This window comes from Adiantum capillus-veneris, chromosome 12 (genome assembly GCF_014529385.1).
Source record: "Adiantum capillus-veneris isolate H3 chromosome 12, ASM1452938v2, whole genome shotgun sequence".
Lineage (NCBI taxonomy): Eukaryota > Viridiplantae > Streptophyta > Polypodiopsida > Polypodiales > Pteridaceae > Adiantum > Adiantum capillus-veneris.
In genome coordinates, this window is record NC_140942.1 from 47,835,277 (window position 1) to 47,858,272 (window position 22,996).

Genomic DNA, 22,996 nt, shown 5'->3' on the forward strand with positions numbered 1-22,996 from the left:
TTAGTTATGAAAACGGGGTTGTAGCTCAAGACTTTTTGGTCATGCTGCCTGCTGGAACTATGGAAGGCAATATAAACATAAGACGCCCATGGATGATAGCGACCAAATGCACTACTGATTGGGGCCTGGGAGTGTCACAATGCAGAAACCAACTCTTAGCCTGCCATTCAATCCATAGTCCCTGAGATATTACCTCTTGAGGAAATAAAACCCAAAACATTGCATGTCTAGGAGGGTGAACCATATATCCCTATAGCCCAACTCTCTAGAGCTTCAACTTCTGTAGTTGAAACAAAAAATGAGACACACAAGACCCATCACAATATAGCTAAGAGAACATACAACTGGGTCCCTAAAGCTTCTTTAGGGATATTTTTAATGCTAAAAAATAGGAGCCTTATAAGAGACGTCCCATTCGCTCCCAGAAATGTAAGAAACATTGCATTGACTTCCTAAACAACTATTGGAATCCCAAAGTTACTATGAAGAAAATGATCAAATCTAGATGCCAAAATGTAAGTTGTGTTCTTACCTGTCACCTGACCCATGTGAGACAAATCCTATAATGATAAAGCCGATTGAAGATCGTGGGAAGGGAAAGATCACAGAACACTATACACCTGATTCTGAGCTAGTTTGGGTACCCAAGCAAGAAAGGCTTGTTTTTCTCAGCTCAAACATAGAAAAAACAAATGATGCTTCTTGCTCTTCATGTAGTTCATAAACAAAAATAGAAGCTTCGACACATCCTCCACCTACCATTGTACATATCCATACAAACAAGAAAGAATTTGCACCTTCCGTTGTAAGTTCACCACCTACAAAAACGTTGCAAATAAAATCATGGGAGAGTTCCTTACCACCCTTGCAACTAGATGAAACGCCTAGGGTGATCGAAAACTATTGGTCAAAGTCTTCACCCATAACAACTTGGAACAATTGGTTTCAAAAGGTAACGGCATCGTTCCAAAAGGTATGATCTACCCAAGGAAGGGGGGAGTGTTTGCTGACATCCATCATTCACTTGCTCCTCTCTTAACCTTCCTCCCTGACCTCTCAATCTCCCAATCTTAGGGAATGTATATATATAGCTCAATACTCAAGAAAAAAAAAAAGAAAAAAAAAGAGTAAGAGCCACCAAACAAAAAGCTGGAAACCTACAAGTTCTAGTACATGATCCAAAATCATAAAAACACATTATGCACAAGGACACAACCTTTTAACACGATCCTTATAGCATTTGCACTCTAACCATCATCTATATGTGTGTAGAGATATGGTTAATACACTAGAGTCATCCACTCTTACCTTGGGTGAAAGGTACCCTCTTTACTTTTCACAAGTGTTTCACATAGTCTACCTGGTGCTTGCCTGTGAATGATATTTGGTAGATATGCTAGCATGTGAGACGAATTTTGAGGAACTAGGATGGCTGATACGTCTCTTGACCACGATTGATCCCTACTTAGTAGAGAGCGTCTCTCCAATTGCACAAGCTTACCCATTTGACCAAGATGATTATAGACGTCTAGTGACGTTCAATATGAACATTTGTGCCTCTCATGATGAGGAAGAGTTACATGATTACATGGATAACACGTATGGTCTCACGGATAATGACTTTGTTTTTCTCGATGATGACGAGGATAGGGGTTTAGACTTAGGGCTACCCGCCCATCTATTCAATATCTTGTTCTCTTGACTCTCTAGGGGGGTGAAAATAATTAGGTTAGGGTCCCTTATTTTGTTTGATTGTGCTCAATAAACTTTGGTGCCTCTTCCAACTGATAAGACTCCTAGAGATATTCCTTGTGTTTTCTAGTGTGTACGAGAATGCATTGCAGAATTGTAATTTGACCTTCATAGAATCTTTGTCTCGTTCACTCTTCAAATCGAGCATGATCATCAACACGAATAGGTGTTTCTTGTCTATAAGCATTGCCCCTTGCCTTTCTTTTTTGCGTTCATGTTTGTCTACTTTAAATGTGATTGATAGCACAATATTCGATACATTTGCTTATATTAAACATTATATTCTATATAATTTTCTGTCACAATCCCTTGTCTAAGTTTAAGAATCAAGCAATCTGATTAAGCTAGTTTGACCAAGTTAGGCGTTAGAGATCTTCTCTTAATACAATGGGGAATGCCTTCTTTATAATCAATGGTTACTTTAGGTTCTTAAGCCGATTTAGGTAGCATTGTGGGCAATGTACTAAGGATTTCTAGTGGGCTTAGTCCCTATTGACCTTTAGTTTAAGTATTATAAAGGGATTTTACTAGTGCGATGAGCCTGGGGAGGGTAACGATGTCATATGACCCCCCTAAAAGTTCAAAATTGAAAGACAATAAAAAACAAACAAACAAAAGTGCCAAGAATGTAAAATCTTAATTTGATACTTCATCCACATGTATTGCCTATGGTATTAGGCCCCGAGAGGTTCCCAGTGTGGGAGCTTTTTCTTGAAAAACAAAAAGCCCAAGGCATACAAAATAAGTACACACATCAAAATTGAATCAATGTGAAGAAACTTTGGGAGGTCAAACAAAGGGAATAATTCAGGCGATATTTCATAAGCAATTTCTTTTATCGTAGCTTAACTACAAGGTCTTCTAGGAATAGCCTCTAGTCAGCCCTTGGACATGAAATACTTTGCTCTTGCAATTAAACAACTTAATTGACCAGAGATAATTGAGAAGCTTGATTATGGTATTAATAATTGACATGTAGTGCCTTTCAACCGTTAAATTAGCGACCCCAGACTTGAGAAGCTCGCCTATGGTATTAATAATTGACATGTAGTGCCTTTCAACCGTTAAATTAGCGACCCCATACTTGTTTAGTTTTTGACCTTTACAACTGCTTATGCATTTGATTATATTAAAGTTAATGTTTACTACTGACAAATTGTTTAATATTCTAGTACCAATCAATTTGTGTGCCTACAACTGCATATGCTTTTTTAATGTATATGAGAATGCAATTACTGTGGCAGCTTTGGTTCATTTTGCAGTGATTAAAGAAGTCCAAGGACATACAATCTTCGATTCTTTTTCACCTCGACGAACGGGCTTCATCTTAATAGCTTCCGAGGACAGAATCTACATCAAGAAGGGGGGCTATTAACCCTCACGGACACCCTATCACCTTTGACGGATACCTTACTATTTATTTGATTAAGTCATGGACCGGGCTTATCGGTCCAATAGGTGTGTAGATGATCGCCAATGAGAGGCGCACCACTTATCTTATTTTTACAATAGTTTTACAATGATCGGTCACTGTGGGCGTCCATGTGTGAATGGGTCAAACTCGTATAAAAGGTCCATTTGACCTAAAAATCCTCATTCTTTGAGGTGCAAGCTAAGAAGTGCTCTTGCTCCTTCTCTATCTTCTTCTCCTTCGTGTACTCGCGCGCGCGTGTCTGTGTGTGTGTATGCTTGTGTGAGAGAGAGAGAGAGAGAGAGAGAGAGAGAGAGAGAGAAAGAGCATTGCGGTGGCATCGGCGGCAGCGGCTTCTTCTCCTTCGCGACAGAGGATCCTTCACAACAGAAGCATTGAGCGGTGAGTGACACAACCCTACCCCTTTGAGCTTGCTAGGATCTTCTAGTTGTGTGCTTGCAGCATTTGGAGGCTCGCATACAGTGCACAGGACGATGCAAAAAATGTGCACTTTGTCGCACATGTCGGAGGCTAGGAACTTGCTTGTGTATTGTGTGCGAGCCTCAAAAGGCTGCAAGCACACAACTGAAAGATCTTAGCAAGCTCAAAGGGGCAGGGGTGTGTCACTCACCGCTCAATGCTTCTATCGTCGTGAAGGATCCTGTGCCGCGAAGATGAAGGAGTTGCCACCACCACCGCGCTCAACCGCCTTGCCGCCGCAATGCTCAACCACACACACACTCTCTCTCTCTCTATCTCAAGCATACACACACACACACACACACATACACACGCGAGTACACTAAGGAGAAGAAGATAGAGAAGGAGCAAGAGAACTTCTTAGCTTGCACCTTAAAGAATGAGGATATTTAGGTCAAATGGACCTTTTATAAGAGTTTGACCCATTCACACATGGGCGCCCACAGTGGTCGATCGTTGCAAAACTATTGTAAAAATAAGATAAGTGGTGCGCCTCTCATCGGCGATCACCTACACACCTATTGGACGGACAAGCCCGGTCCATGACTCAATCAAACAAATAATAAGGTGTCTGTCGAAGGTGATAGGGTGTCCGTGAGGGTTAACACAACACGACAGAAGAATTTTCTTTTGCATTATTGGAGTCCCTCACATGGTGAGCGGCCATTGGTCTAGACAAGTCAGAGAGTTTTTGGACCCACCACCCTCTTGAGTGGGAGCAACGTGTCCCATGACTGTGCAGCCATGAGATGTAACCAGAAGGCAAATGCCCACTAGATATCGAGAACTGTGTCATCTTTTGTGTTTTTCAAGTGCTGTGTAGTATGAAGTTCTTCGTAAACCATTTCCACCGTCTTCTTGACTGCGCTCAAAACATAGAGCGAGAGAAGACTCAAAAGAGAGAGAGGGCAAAAAGAAAGAAAGAGAGAGGCAAAGTTACCACAACTCTTGCAAAATTGGCATAGTTAGAAATCTTGAGCTTCTTTTTGCAGCTACAAGACAAAAGCCTGTGTGACGACAACATAACCCTACCTCAGCTCTCGTGCGAAACGTACCTTATAATTCATATATTTTATTTGTTCCTGAATTTTGGACCGAAGTCCCATGATAGATTTATAGATTATTTCTGAATAAGATCCCATTGCTCTTCCGAGTGCCACTTTGATTTTTTAGCTAGTAGGTAATGTCTCCCTACTATTACTAGTGAATCTGCCTCACCATCACACGGCTACCCTCAAGGAAAATAACTTTATTGAGGGATTCACTCATTTTTTTTGTCGCTCGAAAGCATTCGCTTGCCATCTTGCAAGACTTGCGTTATTCTTGCTTGCCACATGGAGCATTGTAGTCACAAATTCACCAAAACTATTTTGTAGAATCATGATAAAGAGCATTTGGTTTTAAAAATAGTTAGCTCTATGGTTTGCCCCAAACAAGTGGTCGCTTTGTGCTCGACGGTTCCTTGTCTGCGAGAAATTACGAGCAGGGGGGCACATAGAGTTGTCTGGGGTAGGAGGAGAGTTGGGTGTGAAGTGTTTCAAGCTCGAAATGGGCGGCATTGCGACGTTGAGGTGGGAGTTTTCCCTAGTAGGGGTGCTTGGTCACCTCGATTTTTGAGGATTTGATGCCTGATTTTGTCCCCTACTTTTTTCTTTCCCTAGAGAGACAATGGTGGATGGTTTCATGGTTGAGGAAGATTTTGCTGGTGATAGACTCCAAATTTTTGGTGGCACTGATTTGCAACATTTTTTCTGGTGTGCGGCTCGCCCAAATAGCTGCTTATCTATTTGTGCTCGGTTCTGACTGTGACTGCTTAGTTGGGCGTCTTTGACAAGCTACAATTTTTCAAGGTGATGGAGGCTTTGGACTTTGCCCTGATGATGGCTTTATTTTGATTTGTTGATGGTTTGTTTAACTTTGTTATGCGGGGTGGCTCCCTTGTTAATCATGCAGTCATGTTTTGTATTGGGTAAGCCTCATCACTATATCACACGAGCTTGCTCAAATGGCATAAATGGTGGAGGAGGGAAACGTGGGGTGCGCCAATCGTGGATCGTCAGATTTAATATTTTTTTCGAATTTATTAGTCTATCCGAATTTACAAATTCATCCCGAGTTTACAAATTCGTCCCGAATTTACTACTTGGTTCACATTTACAATAGGACATACTCAAATCACATATATTTCAACGAACGCATGCGGGTGTAGTGGTTGGTGCTCCTGGCTCGCAGTGGGGAGGTTGCGAGTTCAAGACATGGTGGACTGCCCCGAATTTACAAGCCTACCCGAATTTACTTTTCTCCCCGAATTTACCAAATGTTCCGAATTTACAAATGTGCATGTGACGGTCCGAATCACCTCAACCATCGATCCCATTTGAAGCCACCTGTGCGAGATAGTGTGGAGGTTGGACAAGGGCCCTTGTAAAGCCTTGTGTATTGATGGATTTTGAACCGTGTTTTGGTACTAGTGCCCATGGCAGTTTCCTTGCATGGGTCTCGTTGTAATTCACATGTGTGAGCTTTGCAAAAGGGAAACAAAGCAAAAGAGCATAAGAAGAAGAAGAAGCAGTTTCAACATCATAGGAGCAATCCACACAGGAGAGTGTGTGTGTGTGTGTGTGTGTGTGTGAGAGAGAGAGAGAGAGAGAGAGGAGTAGGAGGGTGTTCTGTGTCAAGCAATGGCCCTGCAAAAAGGCCCTCGGGTTTTCCCTCTCTTGCTCTCTTTCTAGCGTTTTGGATTGGGTTTTGGGGTATCACAACCATGGAAGACACCAATCTTGCAATCTTCATGGGTTTTAAGCCTCTAGTGTGCGACAAATTTAGTGCACATAAAAGCGATTTCATCAAACATTTGTAATGTTTGAATTTAATTAAAGATAACAATTTGAAAAGTGTGTTTCTCAAGATGTGTATCCTCTCTCTCTAATCTCTCACTAGTATGCCGGTGCTATCCGAGCTCACCTTTCAAACACAATTTACCTCAACAATGTTCCACTAGAAAAATTCCCACTCATTGGCACACCATTTACTCACCACCCATCCTTTTCAACTGCCTTTGGAAGTTACTTTGGGCCTCCTTCTCATAGAGGTTGGCCCTTTCAACCGCCCCCCCCCCCCCCTCCTCCCTTCCTGGAGATCGTTCCTCAAACTAGGACTTAGGTCTTGAAACCCGTTGCCCGGCATGTCTGGTCTTTTCCAGACCTCAGCCAACTTGATCGACCGTAACTGAAATTGTCGTGTCGTACACTCTATTTGAATTTGCTTTTCTGATGTCATGTTGGCTTCTAGTTTTTGATTTCACAAGAGGAATGCATCCTCAAAATGATCAATGCAGGCGCTGGAGCAAAAAACTCCTCCATCTTACATCCTTCACCTTTACTCGCCCTCTCATGGACATTTACCCAAGTTGGATTGCTACTCTCAATGATTATCTTAACCAATCGCACCATATCAAAAAGATGAACTAGAGTGTGCAATATCTTTATGTATGGAGTACCTGTATTCAATGCAAGAATTGTTTGGTTGCTACACTCATAGGAGCTTGTGGCCTATGGTATTTCACATTAGACCACACCCTAGGGAGCCAAGGAAAGACTCCGTACATCTAGAGCCTCGTAGGGACTACACCCACTTCTATCATACCTTCTTACCGACCCACCCACCTTCCATTGCTGTAGGGACCCACCTCCTTCCATCCCACGGCCCGACACCATTCCATCCGACTCTTGCTTTGCCTAAGCCTCATCGACAGTCCACAGGTGGTCGACAAACGTCCTCTAGTAGCATACCACGACGTTCGTCTCAAGATAGCAAGCACCATGAGAGGTGGAGTAATGGGGGCTCCTATTGGGACACTTGTTTTGGTAACCTATTCTTAGTAGGTTTCCGCGATCGAACTTTTGCAGCATAGCTGTCTAGCACTAACATAATTTCAATACTCATGGAAGTAAATCGGATGGGGCATAGAGACTCTTTGAGGGTGTCAACATTAATAAATGAACCTAGTGAATTGTAGATTTATCTCACAGACTGGTAGTCGCAAACCACAACAAAACTAACAATTTTAAATGAAAGAGCAAGAGACAAAGAACACAATGCACTTCTCAGAACTGAATTTTGATTACCAGAGCAAGAGAAAAATCGATTACAACGTGTTGCTGAGTAATCGCTACAAAGCTCTTCAAAAACCTTGGATAATGTTACCCACCTTTCAAACTAGAGATTTTGAGCTTTATACCAAGGGCTTCTCATTTGGCCTATGGACAACTAGCAAGGATTTTTGGGCTCATGATGAAGGAACAGACCTCAAATTATATAGAATACGGCTCAAACATTGTGATGTCTCCTTTATACAAGGCTTTTTGGAAAAATAATATGAATCACGTCAAAATTTTGTGGCATTAAGCGGTGTGGTTGGCTAGGAGGAGGCCCGTTAAGTGTCACTGCCAAATATTCCCTCCTTCCTAGCCTTCACACGTCTCTGTACAAGCTTTGTCCTTTGAAATTCACTTGTTGAGGACTCTCTTTTTTCTAATGTCTTTGTGATGCGGTTAAACTTGGCAACCCGAGCTACTATGTCTACTTTATGGAGAGGTCCTTGAACGAGTTGTTGAGAACTACGCTCTAGTATGCGATGTGTCGTGCTTGAAGATCTTTCATGAGGGGATTGAAAATGGTAGAATCGATCTCAAAAAATCATGTAATCATTGCCTTCATGGTGTGCACCATATAAGACTCTGTCGGCTTGCAGTTGTTGATTGGCTTTGCGAGCGCTGAGTAGTTCAAGAGTGAGAGTTTGTGACTCTACCATTAGAAATAGCTATCATAGGATCGCCATTGAGGAATTGGACAATATGTAGGGTCAATCTTGTTGAACTCGAGGGAGAGAGCACAGGTAGACGAGAAGAGAGAGAGACGACACCATCATATGCAATCCCCAAAGTGTATTATAGAGAGGACACACTGAGTACACATATATAGTGGGGACTCCTAGCTATATATAGCATAAGTATGGCTCCCTATATAGCTCCAACATTCCCACTCAAATAGGAGTCCCTAACTATGGATGAAAAAACCCTTGGGGGTACAAGGGAAAAACCCACAGCACCATATACATGCACTGGTATATTAACAATTATCAAAGTTTACAAAATTCAATTTTGAGGAGCTACATCACTCCATAATATACAATGTGCACTCTCAAGCGTCATTGGAAGTTTAACAACCCTATATATACAATTGAATTGATGCAAAGTCTTCAATATCTTTGATCATCTTCAATATCTTTGAGCCCATGTACATGTTGATTGACGGGGCTTTAATCCTGTGAACAACATTAACTCAAGAAACATATCAAAATGTGAAGGTTAGATATCACATTGTCCTTAGAGACGGTTCGCGACGCCGCTCTAGAGAGGACAGAGAAACGAATAATGATGCCACGGGTACAGATAATAAGAATGCAATACATCTGTGCAGATAAACACAAGCCAGCACAAAAATGATATGAAACACTAGTGCTATATAATCACAGCAACCAAATCCCTAATGACGAGGAGGGTGCAATAAGAAGATAACAACCATAGCACCAATGACGACGATGGCGCAACAGGACGATAACAACAACAGCACCAATCAAGAGGACGATAACAGGCTCCCAAGTACGCATAAACTTTGTCAGATTTCTCATTCTTGATGCCGAGAATATCTGCACTTGAATTATGACGAAATAAACATAATACCAATGGTAAGTACGAGGCACCGAGCTCTTTAACGAAATAAACATAATACCAATGGTAAGTACGAGGCACCAAGCTCTCAAGTACACAAACATAACAGCAATGGTGAGTACGAGGCCGCGAGATCTCAAGTACACATACAAGGTCTCTGTCACATCCATCATCTATCGCACCATGGAGGAAAGTATTAGTAAATCATGATGTAAAATTATCAATTGACCAAATATAAGTGACAAACTCCAAGCGGAAACCATATAATCAAGATTTGAAACAGATAGCTCTATCTATACACGAGTTGGCTCACGAGTGCTAAATATGGGACGTTGTCTTTGGACTAATATGATGCTATCTTTGGAATGTTATGATTCTATCTTTGATTGTAATGATGACAATGCTTGACATAGTTTCCTTGAGCGAAAGTAATGCTGCCACCCTTTGTGAATCTCATCCTAGAAGCAGTGGCAATGATCTCTAAATATCCATTTATTACTTATGAGAAAAGCTATACATAAATATAACATGTTGGTGATGTAATCAAAGCCAAAAAAGCAACTTGTGCTATGCCAAGAAATATGGAAACGCTATTTACAACCAAACTCTTAAATTAGAGTATATTTCTTGAAATAACATAAAATAGCAAGGTTAAAATACCAATGTTTTACGATGTGTTGCCGATTGGGGCCGCAGATGTAGCTAACATCGTGAGGCATCGTCGCTCACATCACTCTAATGTCTTTGTTTTTTGTCCAGACAAAGCTCGCAGCCTTCTACAAATCGACTTCCTACACGCATGCAACTCGAGGCTTATAAACTCAAGGTTATGCATAGTGCACGTGAGATCTCATTAATAATAAAGTATCTTGCATGCAGATGAGAACCATGTTCTATTGCAGACCAGTCGTCTCTTGCCTTCTTGCAACCATGAGCCATGCTGCAGTGTTTTACAAAGGCCATGAGAGACAGGAAGGGAGCTATCATCTCCCAAGTCGAAGAAATCCGCACCTGCACCCACAGCTTTTCTCATAGTTCTATGGAGACCTTTTCTCACAGTGCCAGCACATCCCCCATCTATATCACGGGAAAGGTTGGCCTCAACAACAACCTGCAGATCTCGCTGGGCCGTAACTATATTGACGAGCACGCAGTTGCCATGGCCGTAAAGTTGTTCCTGTAAGGTTGTCCAACCGCCAAAGAAACCACGGTGGATGCGGGTGATGCTAGCTCTGATCAGCTATATCACGGGAAAGGTTGACCTCAACAACAACCAACTGGGCCGCATTCTTGCATATGCCGATGCCAGAATGTTGGACAATAACAACCAAGACTTTTAGAGCTGCACGGAATCAGTTATGCATTTTTGGCTTTCGTCATCAATAACACTACAAGTTTTAGACATTTTCTCACTTTGAGAAAAAGGTCCTTTTTCACCCTTTTTTACACCCTAATGTGTAAAACCCCTAGGAAGTGTGAATTATTTTTCTCATTTCCTTCCCCCCCCCCAACCCATGGTTATATCTTTTAAACCATGCATCAATTTTTCTTATCCTCAAAGTGGGAATAAATCTCTTGCAAAATAAAGTACTGACATGAAAAATAATCGAGGTAATAATTATTGTTATCTTTCTTCTATTCATATGAGAAAAAAATGTTAATGCATAATATTTGTTGGTCCTATGGAATGTATAAACCAAAACACAATATGAAAATAATTTGCACTCAAGACCTTTCACGTTCATGATGTGAGATTTTTCCAATCGAGGCTCTTAAAGATTGTACTGCAAAGTAGGTAAAACGTAGCACCTCAAAACAATTTTCATTCTACATTTTATAGTTCTGATGAAAATATTTTTCACTCATACATCTTAAAATGATAAATATTTCCACTCTTAACTGAGAGAATTATCAATCTTGAGTGTAAATTATTTCCACTTTTGACATCGAAAAATTTTCATTCTTAAGTTGCAATCTTTTACAAGCTAATTAATACATTGGATAGGTAGAAAACTAGTGGAAAAATTTCTAATTGGAACCTTGCCTTGATTATCCATGCAAAAGAGAGACATTAACCGTCACCATCATTGCAAAAACTTGAATAGGGTAAATCTTTTTCACTTCACAATGACAAAAGGATCTTATTCTCACATATAATCTTTTTGTAATGATATTATTCACACTTAAAAAGTTTACATGGCTAAAAACATTCAACACCTCTAGTGTAGTTTCATAGCTATGAATTTATCACATATGGAGAGGAATCTCTATCTTGTACGCATAACAATATCCAAATTATGGAGATAACCTCAAATCAAACATCTTTTATGGATAGTTGTATAGTATGAAAACTGTTAATAGTGGACAATCAACTAACATACATCAAACATTCAAGACCGCAACAAGAGCAATAATGCTTTGAAATCATATCAATTATAACTTGTCCCTCAAAATCTTTTAGCTTTATAATTCGGATATGCGCTTGCGCATTACATGCCAAACTAGCCAAAAATTTTGTCAAAATAGAAGCTGTGTATATAACCAAAGTTCCATAGTGAACTTGATTTAAACAAGTTCAACTTCATCCTGGCACATATCTTTAGCATTAGTGTATTTGAGCTTAATCTTGTTTTGCCCAATGGCCCAAGACACTAGAACATCCAATGCCTCTAAATATTGTCATTCTTTCTTGAAATTAAATGATTCGTTTGGCGTAGTCCATTGCAGCTCTTTTAAAATGTCAGCTAGTCGCCTATACATGAGGTTTATGTTGTGCACTCCCATCATTTTCAAAGCTATCGCTTCTTTTTTTGTCTTCTTAAGTTCCTTATTCTGCAAAAGGTATGTTACACTCGTGTAAGGACCTTCATAAAAAATCTATTGAATTTGCAATGCAACGTGCTCATTTATAAGACCAAAAATGTTAGTAGCAATACACGAGGCGATAATGTGACTTTGTTATGAGAAGGATTCAAATTCCTCTTTTTAGACTTGCAAACCTGCAATAAATAAAGACAATTCACAACCCTCAAAATGCTTGATTAGATCAGTATACCAAGAAAAGGGCTTGTACTAGGGTAGAGGTGTTCTCTTTGTATCTAGCAAGAACTTTGGTAACTCTTTTAGCTTTTCCATTTTCTCTTGCTTCACGCTGCAAAGACGATTCCATCTCAAAATCATTACAAAATAGAGATTTAAAGTCTCTACCAAAGAGTTGAAAACGAGCAGACCCTTGAAATGATGGTGTCATTGCTAGATGATTTCTTGTTTGTGAGATCCTTCAAAGCCTGAAAAAACAAGATTTTCTTGATCCCCTTTCAAGGGAGACGTCCTTTAATGACATCAAATCACCAATCTCTAACCTTTTTCTTTGAGGGTATATTTCCTTTCTATTTGTTTCTACACTATAATCAAACATATAGTTATCATTCAAACACCATTAATAGATAGAGTTTTTTTCTTCACACTTTGAGTTTAACACTACAACACTACATGAAGATATCGACGCGTATATATCGACGGCCATGCTTTTCCACGTGTATATCGACGTAATTAGCGTGCGTCGCTATAAGCGTTGATCTACGCGTCGCAATGTGCGTCGATATACGCGTGGAAAGGCTTTATTTGCCACGCGTATAATGACGCAAAAAAAATTGGGGGACAAAAGAGAAACCCGAGTGCAGGGGCCATTTTCGCCTGCTCAGATCTTGGCTGAAACCTGCTGCACAGGTATTATGTCCATCTCCCCCCCCCCCCCCCCCCCCCCAACCCCTCCCTCTCTCTCTCTCTACATCGTGTGTGTGTGTGTAGGAAGAGAGAGAGAGAGAGAGAGAGAGAGAGAGAGAGAGAGAGAGAGAGGTGTGTGTGTGTGTGTGTAGGAAAGAGAGAGAGAGGTGTGTGTGTGTAGGAAATAGAGAGAGAGAGAGAGAGAGAGAGAGAGAGAGAGAGAGAGAGAGAGCGGTGTGTGTGTGTAGGAAAGAGAGAGAGAGAGAGAGAGAGAGAGAGAGAGAGAGAGAGAGAGAGAATTAATGTATGCTTAGAAAATTAAAATTAAAGAAAAAAAATTAAAGAGAGAAATGAAATGAAATGTTATATTAACGTCTTCGAAAGGCCAAAGTGACCTATGAGAGATGAGACAAGAAAGTTACAATGTGATGGATCTGATACAAAGTCAGAGCAAGAAGATGACAAAATAAAATATTATGGAATCCTAAACTGCTGGGTGTGGACTAAACGGCTAAACCAGCTAGCTGGGATAGGTAGATCATAGGAGATCCAGCATCTGTCGTTGGCGGATCTCATCAATCTCCTCCATGGTCAATAGTCTGACCGGGCGTTGTGCATGTCGAGCCAAAGTGAGCTAGCTAGATCCTCTGATGCAGCCTCTGTCGATGTTGTGTAGTCCTCCGCAGTTGTGGGCGTCTAGATCTCCCTAGCTCAGTCGCTCGTTTGATCAGTAGAGAGATAGGGAAGTAGAGAGCGAGAGAGAGAGAGAGGTAAGTAGAGAGAGAGAGAGAGAGAGAGAGAGAGAGAGAGAGAGAGAGAGAGAGAGAGAGAGAGAGAGAGGAAATAGAGAGATAGAGAAAGAGATTTATATATATATATATATAGAGAGAGAGAGAGAGAGAGAGAGAGAGAGAAGTGGAGAGCGAGACAGAGAGAGAGATAGGAAAATAGGAAAATAGAGAGAGAAAGAGAGATAGCGAGAGCGAGATCGAGATCGAGAGAGCGAGAGAGAGAGAGAGAGAGAGAGAGAGAGAGAGAGAGAGAGAGAGAGAGAGAGAGAGAGAAAGAGAGATAGCGAGAGCGAGATCGAGAGAGAAAGAACAAGAGATAGGGTACGTAGACAGAGAAGAAACTATGGAACTAAAAGAGGCAAAGGGGTTTTGCCTACTACATGCATTGCCATGTACACCTGGGAGTGCACGTATGTGTCTACCCATATAGGATTTGACCAATAAAGACGAGATTTTGACCCGATGGTCTTGATCTCCGTACACCTCTGGACCGAGGTGTACAGAGATTAGGCAAGACTAGAGAATGCGAGGTAGTTTACATTGTGAGGAGTATATATATATATATTAAAACAACATTCATAATCATTGTAGATGGCAGCGTCATCAACTAACATGGAGGAAAAGATTACATGTTCGTGCACGCTCTGCAAGTATTAAATCTTGCGCAAGTGTAGGATATGTAATGAGCATGTGCACAAGTACGGAGAGTTTGCTAGAGAAACCGTACAGAATCTGCGATACGACTCCTACGGAATGGGCATTGATTTTTGCGACATAACACCTACATCTGAGAGAGAGAGACAGAAAAAAGATTATGCGTGAAGGCCAGACGCAAAGCAACTTCTGACCTCAGTTGGCTTGGACTACAACAAGATTCATGCATGTCCAAATGATTGCATTCTTTTTCGCAATGAATTCGTAGATTTTCTATCGTGTCCTAAGTGCGGAGGAATGCGCTACAAACAAGATGCAGTTGGCGAGACAGTGCCAGCTAAAGTGTTGCGGCATTTCCCTATTATTCCTAGGATAAAAAGCATGTTTTGTTGTGGTTCCATTGCAAAGTTGATGCGGTGGCATTCTATGAATAGATCCACTGACGCAACATTTAGGGTGCCCGCTGATTCAAAGGCTTGGAGGCACATTGAAGATACCTGGCCACATTTTAAGAGTGAACCACGTAATTTGCGTTTGGGCATGGCAATGGATGGAGTCAATCCATTTGGCTTGAGAAGCTCGTCATGGAGCACTTGGCCTGTGTGACTTATCAATTACAACCTCCCGCCGTGGCTTACCATCAAGAAGGGTCATTTGATATTAAGCTTGATTGTACCTGGTAAGTTCAAGGCAAAAAACATGGATGTTTATCTAGCTCCACTAGTTGACGAGCTCCAGGAGTTATGGCATGGGATCGACATAGCAGATGCGGTTGAACCAGTAGGACAACAACATGGAAGGATCCATGGACTTCTTATGTAGACTATGCATGATTGGCCAGGATACGGAGAAGCTTTTGGTAATGGTTATTGATTTACAAAATTCTCCCTATTCGCAAACCCTTTGCCTTGGCCTGATTCATGCTTTAATATATGCAGGGCTAACAACTTCGGGATACAATGCATGTCCAATTTGCAGACAGTCTTTGGACGTGCGCTATTCTGCCTCTCTTCGAAAGACAATTTATCAAGGCCACCACCGTTATCTTCCAGATGGCCATCACTTGCGCGAAGGTCAGCTTGGTCGCGTCGAATGTCGTCCTATGCATGTACAAGAGTGGCATCGCCGATGGGAGCAACATGAGGGGAAACCTGTTCCAGGAATGAAACGTTTGTCCATTCTCCATACATTGCTGTACTGGGGTGATCTACTAATTAACCATTTGCTGGATCCAATGCATATATTCAAGAATGTGGGAGAGCTCCTTTGGAAGATAATCATGGGAATGAAAGACAATCGAGCTTCACGAGATGATTTGCAGTCAGTTGGAAAGATGCCAGAGCGATGACCTTTCACCAATACAGCTGGCCAAAAAAAACTTCCAAGAGCGCCATGGGTATTGCTAAAAAACGAAGAGCGACAAGTGAAAAGGGTGATTTCAGAGTTCAGGACGCCAACAGGATATATGCGATGTCTCAAGACAGCATTCACCCGTGACGATCAACTGTCAGGATTGAAATCACACGACTGACATAAGTTCTTGCAATTCATTCTTCCAATTGCGATCAAGGGGTGTTTAACGGAGGAAGTGCGGACCTGTATATACAAGATTTCAGAGCTAGTGCGGTGGATCTCTTCCAAGGAGATACGGGAGGAATCTATTGCAGTCGCAAGGGCTAACTCAATTGAGGCAGTTTGCATGATTGAGAAGTATCTACCCACGAGCTGCCTAACTATCCAAATGCACTTGCTCGTCCATGTAGTAGATGAGGTTGCAGTGGCAGGTATAGTCCACAGTCGCTGGATGTTCTTTCTAGAGCGGTTCATGAAAACACTTAAGGGTTTTGTTCGCCAAAAAGCGCGTCCAGAGGGGAGCATGACAGAAGGATGGCTGGTGCAAGAGTCTCTTGTATTGACGATCGAATTTCTATCCGTTTCTGACCCAGAAATGCCTCAACTGTGGAGCGATGAGGAGGATGCAAAACTGGTGGGAGAGGAGCCGCAAGGGCAAGGGGTGCCAAAGAAAATGAACCTGGCCATGCGAGAAAAGATCATGAAGTTCTGTATACTAAATTCGGTATACCTGGCCTGTAAGTGGAGGTGGTGGTTGCTGTGGAGGAGGGTCCACAGATGCTTCGACCCCTCCTCGCTCAGGACCCCCGTCCTACCCAGACACACCTCTCGACACACCTCCGACACCTTGGGGGGCACACGATCCTAGTGCCTCCAAGCTCTATATTGTACAGGCAGATGGTTCTGTTGACATGGATAGAGTCGGGACTGAGATGCGACAGCAGATTCGCCAGCTCGCGGAGCTGCAGTTTTCGACCAGCCTTCTGACGTCTTGGGGTGATCAGGATGGGGACAAAGTCAATTACATTGTGGAGACCATCCTAAGAGAGTACCAGCCTGCTCCGGGTTCTTCCGTTGTTCCGAGGAGGTGGATCAAGGGTGTTGCACGGGACATCGTGAAACATCGACGAGATGCATCTCGGAAGGCTTTCAGGACCGGCTCGCCGAAGCCTTCAGGCATCCCACACGAAACGTGGCTGCAGATTAGGGAGGATGAGCGGACAACGGACACGGGGTTCAGACAGCAACGTGAGACCGCGCAGGTACGACAGATGACCAGGGGGACATCTCATCTTGGCAGCGGAGGCTTCGACACCTTTCGCTATGAGTTTGTGAGTTTCTAATCCAATTTTAACTATGGCGTTTTTTAAAACGCGATGAATCATGTATTCTTATCACTTTAATTTTTGTATAAACGCAGAATCTTGCGATGTATCGAGCTCCGACACGCCAGGAGGAGTCAGATGGATATCGCAGAGGTATCTATGAAGTACTGAATGATCTTGAAGCTTCAGGAGAGCCTGTAGACTGGGAAGCCTAACAGTCTCGCTGATCGCTTGAGGTGAGATGTTAATATGTGTGAGTTGATTTAATTAAGTAAGTATATGTGAAGTAATATCAATACTAATTTTGTGAGTTGTCCTATGTGCAGGTTGCGACGCCTAATCATTAGTGGACCGGATTTCATATATATGCTTTGTGAGACACAGACATTGTCAAGATACATCTCAGTTATGGACTGGGGTCCGACGAGGGGTGAACAAAAAAGAGAAGCTAAAATGAACAAAGCCTACGAAGGGGTAGATAGGGAGGGAGCTGGTGGTTTGGGAGTTCGAAACTCCTGGATAATGGCTTTGACTCCACGATAAACTGCCATTTTCCTACAGTGCGTGCCTCTCGCATCTTTTGTAGTTCTGTCTTCTTTTGCTTGAGTTGGGCAAGAGTGAGGTCTTCTGCAAACCAGATTTTGGTGTCTTTAAGAAGCCTCGATTGCTTGAGGAGTTTGATACGGTCCACCTTGGACTTGAAAGTGATTATTGCACGGTTAGTGCAATGTTCATGCACAATGGAGTTGATTGTGGTTGGGATCCCACTGTACTATGTGGATTGTTGATTGGATACGGGCAAAGGACTCGTGATTGAGATCCCCCTCACCTTGCCAGTTGCTTGGGAGCCCCCCAATGCAAATATTGAGAGCTATACCATCTTGTCATTGTTGTTCAAGTAGGGTGGACGCTACACGGTCGTCGACCTTGTGGAGGATGACCTCTTGCACTTGATTCTTGGCTATCTTGGAGAGAGGTCTCCACCTCTGCTTTTGTGTTGCTGATCTTGACTTCCATCTGTTCCCTCTCTTCTCTCTTGGAGTTCTCCATTGTGGTGAGCCTAGCCTCGATGACCACCAATCTTTGTTTCAGCTCATCGTTCTCTTTGCAGAGTCTTTCGATTTCATTTTAAAGGCGGGTGGTTCTACTGTCCATCTTTGGGGGTGTTACCACAACCCCGGAAAAAGTCAGCTTCCCTCGGGACGAGACTCAAGTGGCCATGATTTTTGCGTGAAGGACGCACCCAAGAGAGGTTTCCAAGGTGGTGCTGCAACACTTGTGCTCGAGAGATGCCCCTGTTTTTATTTGCTGCTTGTTTCAATAAATGCCTTCGATTTCTTTTCTTCGATTGCCAGAAGGCCACACTGGACGGGCAGGGCTGTTTTGACGGGTCCCATTAGTGTGACAGGGTCCGTGGGCGAGCATGGCAACAGAGCCCGTGACTATTAGTTAGCAAAAAACATTCGAGCTCGTCAGTGAGCGGGTAGCAGATCTTGGCTGGGGCGGGCAACAGATCTTGGCTGGGGTTGTTAACCGGATCTTGCTGGCAGGGCAGAGGTACGTGGGCAAGCACGACAGAGCGCGAAAGCGAGGCAGCAGGGCAGGTTCGAGCTCGTGAGTGAGCAAGGCAACAGAGCTCGACTGGGGCAACGCTGGGCTATTAACGCCCCCCCACAAGGCAGCCCCTCGCCCAGAGGGAGACTGGGGGATGCGTGAAGGAGGAGGTGGACGCGAGTAGGGCTAGGGTGAGAGAGAGAGAGAGAGAGAGAGAGATGAAACGATATATTAGCATCTTCATGTTGCCAAAATGACCTATGAGACCAAACTGACACAAACTTGTGAATCTAATACTATGTCTGGGGTACAAAAAGAGAAGCTAAAAAATGAATTTGGGAGTGCTACTAGCTAGTATTATGTGGGATATGTGTGATCATTCATACAATGGGAGATAGAAAGAGAGAGAGAGATGAAATGATATGTTAGCATCTTCAAGTGGCCAAAATTACCTATGAGACCAAACCGACACAAACTTGTGAATCTAATACGATGTCTCGGTACAAAACGAGATGTTAAAAAATGAATTTGAGAGTGCTACTAGCTAGTATTATGTGGGATATGTGTGATCATTCATACAATGGGAGATAGAAAGAGATTGAGAGAGAGATGAAATGATATATTAGCGTCTTCAAGTGGCCAAAATGACCTATGAGACCAAACCGACACAAACTTGTGAATCTAATACCATATCCGGGTACAAAAAGAGATGCTAAAAATGAATTTGGGAGTGCTATAAGTACTTTATGTTTAATTCTTGTTGTTGAATATCTTGACTAAATACATTCAAAGTTCCTAAAGAGTCATGAAAGAGAGCTCGCAAGGTGTCAAAACTGATTTAGTCAAGGTTGTGAGAGCTGCAACCCAAGAGGGGTTGCAATCTTCCTAGCTCGTTGTAAAGGCGATGGGCACATATGTTGAGCTTGACACAAAGTTCTTGGAGAATTAGATGGCCAAGCACGAGGTAATTCAACGTGAGGGACCACTTCCTTGGATTCCCTTGTGCCGACTTCATGGTCACGAAGCTGTCCGTCTAACAAGGGGAAACAATATTGATGACTTGGCACATAAGTTTAGGCATCATGGTTACATGCCAACTCTCGCAGATTTTGTTGTCTCGCAGGAAGAAAAACAATGGGATGAGTCCTTTTGGGGGGACGTGAATCGACAGTTTGATCGAGAGTTGTCTGCATCTCAATCATGGGCACATCTTGTTGGTCGAAAGCTTGTGGTATGGGATGAAAACCATTGCTTGAAGGCTTGGACAAGGGAAGTCAATTTAGGTGAGAAATTATTTTTTACCTCAACATGTATGTATCCTATTGACTATAATTTATTAATGTGGTGAATGGATCTTGTGAAGCTTGCCATGATGATGCCTCCAAATATGTATGTGTTAAGTGTACAATCACTGCCTTCTCGAAAGATGAGGAATGTTCTATGCTGTTTGCCCTGGATTGTCTTAATAGGTGAGAAATGTACCTTGACATGTATTTTGAGTCTTAGAGGCAAATCATAACGTAATTTTCTACTGTGTATGGAATTTTTCTGTTAGTTTGATGCACACACATATCAAGAGGACGCTTGCAAGCGAGATCCACTTGATAAGAAGGTTTGCTCTTGGAAATGAAAAAAGATGGAAGAAACATTTTGATGAAGAGGCACTACAGGAGATAGAGGCAGAATGTTTTGAAGATAAGAGGGGGCATCCTTGAATTTGGTGGACTATACCACTTGGACTCCTCATGCAACTTATCTACTTTGTATAGCCATTCATAACCTTCTTTGCTTGTTTCTTTTAGTTCATGTTATGCCCAATCTCATATGCTCAACTTTGATGTAGAGTGAATTCAAATTGGAGCTCTCAAAGAGGTTAGAACAGGTGATTGTCCCCAAAGATGATCCAACATATAAAGCATGCTACAAGCAAACCATCTGCGAGGTGGAACAACATTTCAAAGGGAAGAAGGGATTCAAGATTGTGGCAGTGGCAAACCCAACCCTTGGGGAGGAGTGGGTTAATAAGATTTACGATCTAAATTGGGAGAGCGATCACAATGTAACTTTGGACAAACTGCTTACAGTGACCCGAACACCGCTTCCTCCAGAAAGGTAGTCTCAAGTATTTTTGTTTATTATGTTCCTTTGGGATGCATATCATTGATTTGTATGACTTTTCAAGTGCAAAAAAGTTTTTGTTTTAGATCGTATTCTAAACAAGGATATGGGAAGAGCATGGGGCTTTGAAGGGGGTGACAAACACTGGCGCTCTTATATCGTAGGCTACTCTTATTGGGAGTGCGTAGTGCAGAGATTAGTTCATCTAATAAGAGAGGCTGGTGAGGTTTCAGACATCTCGTTGAGTTCAATAATAAGAGATTTTTTTGATAAGTGTCAAAAGGTTCATCTTCTCTATTCATTAAAGCATCTTCCAAAGCTTACACCGGGGATCCAAAGAGAGAACATGCCCTTTCTAGAGCAAACTGCAAGATGGTTTGCCTATAGGTAATCTCTTTGTTTCAATTTTAGATCTAGATAATGTATGTATCAATGCCTTTTTTTCAACTTTTATTGATGATCCAAGTCTCTCTACAGGTGGTTCACGGAATTATTGAGAAAAATTCAAATCCAAGGAATTCCGCCAAGGTTGAAGAGTGGAAAGTTGTCTCATCTTTGGGCTGTAAATCATTGTACCCACGTGCATGGCTTGATGCAAATAGGACTCTTCCTAAGGATCTCTATGACGTGCCATGGTTCTTAGAGTTTTTGGAAGGTGAATATCCAGCCAAGGAGACAAAAATATATACAAGTGAGTTCAATGCATTGCAATAAGAAAAGAGGTAATAACTTGGAAGGAAAGCATAGAAAAACAAAGAAAACACCACCACCAAAAAATATGAAGGGCAACACTACACGAACACAAAGGGAAGATGAAGATGAGGGTGCATCAGAGGCTTTTGTGCCATTTCATCTCCCTGTACATGCTGATATATTGCATATTGCAATTGATACATTTAATGGCCCCGAAGACTCAGATGCAATTATGATAAGATGGTTTATAGAGAAACTTCAAGACAAGGTGGATTCTATGATGATGCACTTGTCTCTCTTGTATGGGAAGATCTTCCATCTGGCTTGTACCCATTTGAAGAAGAGGATGAAGTGCCAGCTTGGAATGAATGGGATTCAAAAAAGTTGAAGGCGTCAGTTACCATTGCAACAAAGTTCTTGAGCCATGATGGTTTCTTTGTTACTACTAGTGGTATTGAGCATCAATTTGAGATTGTGTCACATGTGATGTGGCAATCCAAAATTTAGTATGTACATAGTATGTTCTTGGAAACTACAACCCAATGCAAAAGGACTGTTCGTGGGAAAGTAGAAGTGGTAAGTCAAAACCACTTGAGGATTATGGTTGTAGAAGTTTTTTTAGGCTAAAACTCCAACTTACTCTCTTAATGCTACTTTGCAGGTTTCCATGTTAGTGATTACATTCTTTGCCCATCCAAATTGTACACGTGAATTAAATTGGGAGCAGGCATTACTAAAAGTCATGAAGGGATCTTTCGACAACAAGTCTGATACATTTGTGGAGCTACAAACATGGAGGCTAAACCTCACACTAGATGAAGAAGGCAATGCCTTGGGTGGTGCAGCTGAGAGACACACAAATTTTTGTGGTTTACTAGTTTCGCTCTGCACTCAAGAAGGGGAAATCATAATAGATTGTTTTTCTGGGGTTGGAAATATGGCCAAAGTGTGTGAGGTCTTAGACTAGTACGTTAGTATTGAGATTGATGAGAGGTGCCATGAACATTGCCTCTCTGAGATAGGCGATCTATTAGAGGTTTAGATGGCATGAGACATCAACTTCATTGATTTTATAAGACAAATATTATTATTTTTTGGTCATTTATTTTAAATGTGAGTATGTATCTTTGAATTGTGATTGAAGGACACAACCTTTTTCTATTGAATTTAAATTTGTATATTTGAAGAGGTGTTGAATACATTTTGTTTCCATTTTCTTAAATCAGTGTACCAAGCAAAGTGAAAAAATTGTGTATGTGTATGTGATATAAGACTAATGGAGCCATGTGTTGAGGATAGCGATCAAGTATTAGCATGTTCATACTTAGAGAGAGGTCCCGTTTTGCGGGGTGAGCTTGAGAGCTAGGTGTTGAGCCTACAATCCAATCTGAATAGTTTTCATTCACC

General features: G+C 41.9%; 1 pseudogene; it reads left to right on the forward strand.

The window, feature by feature from the left end:
* The first annotated feature begins 21,826 nt into the window (after positions 1–21,826).
* On the forward strand, positions 21,827–22,556 carry LOC147445706 (uncharacterized; annotated as a pseudogene).
* The last annotated feature ends 440 nt before the right edge of the window (positions 22,557–22,996 follow it).